Genomic DNA, 4,819 nt, shown 5'->3' on the forward strand with positions numbered 1-4,819 from the left:
TGATTTTCCTTCCAACTCTTTAATGCCCCCAATATTTGACAATGTTCCATGAAATACGTAGAAGATGTTACGTACGTTGAACCTGACACCTTCTTAGTGATTTGAAAAAACAACTTCAAAAATTTCACAAAACACTTGGCATTATCCCAATCCTCATTATGTGGTACACCGCCTTCTAACATCGCATACTCAACACATTTCTCGCCTAATCTCATAAAGGCCTTTTGAAACTTCAATGCACTTTTGAAACTTCATTCTATCCATTTAATTTCTATCAATTTTCTTCTTGGTATAATAACACCCATCCTTACTATGAAGCTATCTATGAATAATGAATTTTAATTCTAGTTTTTTTATATATATTAATACTCCATTCTTGTTCAAAATTTTATTTTACAAATTTACGTTATTTTTTATATTGTGATTCTTGATTTTCTTTTCCGAATTTTATTACAGAAACACCATTATGGTGTTCACTACCTCAACACTAACACAAAAGAAAAAGGTTTTATTCATAATGGGTGCAACTGGGATGGAAAAACTAAACTTTCCATCAACATAGGGCTTCGATTCTTCTCTAAAATCATTAATTCAGACAAAATTCAAGTCTATAAGGGTTTTGACATTGTAACCAATAAGATAGCAGAATCTAAAAAATATTTGATTCCACACCATTTGTTAGGTATCATCGACAATCCTGATTATGATTTCACTGTGAATGATTTTTGCAAGCAAGTGCTTGAAACCTTAGATGTCATTATAGAAAATGGGCATCTCCCAATTATTGTAGGTGGATCAAATTCTTACATACAAGTATTAGTCGATGACCTAATTCATTCATTTCGTTTAAAATATGATTGTTGTTTCATTTGGGTGGATATGGATTTGTCTATTTTGTTTCCTTATTTAAATAAAAGAGTTGATGAAATGGTTGAGGCGGGTCTTGTTAATGAAATTCGAGAATTTTTTGTACCCGGAGAAAATTGTTCAAGAGAAATTAGAAGAGCAATTGGTGTTCCAGAACTTCAATGTTATTTTGAGATAGAAAATGACGAAAAAATTGATGAAGGTCGTAAAGAAAAGATACCCATGGAAGCTATTGCAAAAACTAAAGAAAACACATGCAAATTGGTTGAAAATCAACTCCTAAAGCTTGATAAGATAGTTAATAAACTTGGGTGGAACATGCACAAAATTGATTCTACAAAAGTATTTGAAGCTATTTTAAAGGAAGAAGACTATAAACATTTGTATCAAGAAATTGTGGTTAAATCGAGCCTTGAGATAGTTAAGAGATTTTTGGAGGAGACAACTCAGACAAACACAATATGACTACTAGTATTTCCTTTTTTAATTAATAACATTTCCATTTTTTTATATCTTTGTTTCTTTTAGATTCTATTATGTTATTATATAGTTTTAGAGTAATGCTATTCTTACACCCAAAACTTACACCAATACTTATACCAAACACTGTTCCCCGTATAAACAGTGTTTTTTTAAATAAAATAATAATATTTATAAAAAATATTGTATATTTTTAAAATCACGGACGACATTGTACATGTACGGACATGCATTAACTAACTTCATTACTGAATTAACCAAGTTTTTACACTGCATTAACCAAGTTTGATGACTGCTAAAAATTATTTTTAATACTTGGATGTTGCATTAACCAACTTCATTACTGCATTAACCAATTTTAAAATATACTTTTAAATAAAAATTTTAAATTAAAAATTAAAAATATCATACTTGACTCTTACAATAGTAATAGAAGTTACAAATAAATATTATGACAATTCATAACAAAAATATGGACAAATTATACCTTTGTATGCAAAATAATAACTATTAATAAGACAAAAACTTTTATTAAAAATTATAATTCACTATTTTATTAATTAAAACTTATTATTAATTAATATCATTTTAAGTAGGGGTGGCAAACGGGCATGCCCGCCCCGTTTAGGCCCGCCCCGCAAAAGCCCGCGAAAAAATGGGGCGGGGCGGGGCGGGCTTTTTTAAGAGTGCGGGTCTAAAACCTTGCCCCGCCCCGCAAAAAAGTGAGGGCGGGGCGGGGAAAGCCCGCGGGCATTCGGATTTTTAGGCCTAAAAATAGTAAAATTCTATAAAAAATAAATGCCCGCAAAAGCCCACAAAAAAACGGGGCGGGCACATTAAAGAAAGCGGACCTAAAACCTTGCCCCGCCCCGCGAAAAAGTGCGGGTAAAACGGGCTTTCCCCGCGGGCCGGGCCCGTTTTGCCACCCCTGATTTTAAGTGATTGCTTTAATATTTAAGGAATAAAACTGAAAAATATTTATAAGTTAGTGTAACTAAGAACTATTATTATTAAGATTTTCTTATGAATCATATAACAAAACACCAAAGTAACCACATATTTTTAAAAATTCATATAAATGTATAAAATCAATTGAGAGAAAAAATAGTATACAAAATATGGAATACATTAGCAACCAAAAGAAATAATGAATGTGTTGTTTGATGATTAATAATTTATAAATAACGTATTCTCACTTACCCAATCCACACTTAGATTTGGCTAATTAAAAAAATATTTTATGATCACATGTAATTCAATTCTTTTTTTTGTTGATAACTATGTAATTTAAATCTGAAAAGGTTAAAAGTAATTAAAGTATATTGTCTAAAGTTACCTATATTTATAATTAAAAAGATAAAGAAAGACCAAAAAGACAAATTTCTAAAATTACTAATATTTCTACTTTGCCATAAGCAGTTTTTCTTCTTCTTTCAATAGGATTTATATCAATGATTAACCCAATTACATATAACCAAGAAAAAATGTAATATCTCTTTTTTATATATATATATATATATATATATATATATATATATATATATATATATATATATATATATATATATATATATATATATATATATATATATATATATATATATATATATATATATATATATATATATATTGACTCCAAGAGTATTCCTTATTATTTTTAACCATTAGATTGAACATAATTAATGGTCAAGATGTGGAGTAAGTTATTATCATTTAATCTTGGAGTCAATATAACCCTCCTTATATATATATATATATATATATATATATATATATATATATATATATATATATATATATATATATATATATATATATATATATATATATATATATATATATATATATATATATATATATATATATATATATATGGCATATCATATGAGAATGCATTTTTTATGTGAGAATGAATCTGAACCATTGGATTAAAATAAATGGTGGAGATTATGGGTGAATCTTTTTTCTCTCTTTCCTACCTCATTTATTTCAAAATATAGGATAGAAAAAAAAGATTCACTCATAATCTCCACCCTTTATTTTAAAATCTAAGAGTTTAGACTCATTCTCACATTCTCCTATGATATGCCCTATATATATATATATATATATATATATATATATATATATATATATATATATATATATATATATATATATATATATCTATATATATATATATATAAAAGTTTAAAAAGAAACACAACGAACAAATTAAAAATTGTAGCAAGAGATTTTTCCGTAATTGTATTCTTGAGAAGTCACTTTTGTAGCACCTTACAGTTGAAGCATTGAAGAATTATTTTCAACAACATCATATATTGTCTTATTCTTTAACACCTCAAAACCATCAATAAGATAAATTATCTCTTCTTCCAAAACTTTCTTAGTATCATTGCAGGTTTAGAATTGCTCTATTAAGATCATATATGTGCTAATTAATTCTTTTTTTCCTAGTAATGTTCAAATTATCCCACATCCAACTGATTCTAACTTTAATCTTAGTAATTGACATAATATCCTTAAGAAATATATGACTCGAATCCATGTTTCTACTTACTGCTGGACCACCCCAATTAGAATTAGAATGAGAATAAATAGGATAGTTGAAAAGTATGAAAGACGAGACAAAATATATAGAATTGAAGAATAAAGAATGGAAGAATAAAATGAAAATCCATTAAATGTGTAAATGAATTTTGTAACTGAAGAAATGGAATTAAAGGTCGTATTAAAATGAATAAGAGTAGTTGAAGAATAAAATTGAAAATCAATTAAATATGCAAATGAATTTTATAATCGATGGAATAAAAGATTTAATAAATGGTAGGTGGTTATGGAATAGGAAAGATGAAATAGATTAACAGAATAATTAAAAATGAGAAATTTGAATAGATTAATAATACATTCATATTTAATATTTTGTTGAGATATTCGATTAGAGATTAAAAAGTAAATAATCTGATACATATAACATATAAAAATAGTAATCTTATGTTATATTTTTTTTAAATGATTTTTTTTTAGTTTTTCCAGCATTTTTATTATTATTATTATTATTTCTTTTGGAAAAATAAAGATTGAGATTAATTCCAAAAAACACAAAGTAATACAAGGCGATCGCTCAGATCTAGCCATCAAGAAACCAAGAGAAACAAAAAGCCTAGTTTAATATTAAACTAACAATATGAGGCTTAAGACTAGGGATGTACCACCATCTAAAAACAATTTTTGAGATAATGTCTTGTATAACACTTTCTCTATCCATAGCTTTACCAAAACAAACATTGTTTCGAAACATCCAGATACCGTAAATAGTTTCCGCAGCTGCTAGTTTAAACAAGGAAGCCCTCCAGCCCTTACCTTTACCATCTTAATACACCAATTGAGTTTCTCATCCCAGTTCCTAGGAATATGATTGATTTGGATCCATTGAAGCACACTTTTCCAAATCAAGTTCATACCATCACAT

General features: G+C 27.3%; 1 pseudogene; it reads left to right on the forward strand.

Annotated features, from left to right (window-relative positions):
* Window positions 1-466: 466 nt before the first annotated feature.
* On the forward strand, window positions 467-1,332 carry LOC131614221 (adenylate isopentenyltransferase 5, chloroplastic-like; annotated as a pseudogene).
* Window positions 1,333-4,819: the final 3,487 nt, after the last annotated feature.

The sequence above is a fragment of the Vicia villosa genome, linkage group LG6 (assembly GCF_029867415.1).
Source record: "Vicia villosa cultivar HV-30 ecotype Madison, WI linkage group LG6, Vvil1.0, whole genome shotgun sequence".
Taxonomy (NCBI): domain Eukaryota; kingdom Viridiplantae; phylum Streptophyta; class Magnoliopsida; order Fabales; family Fabaceae; genus Vicia; species Vicia villosa.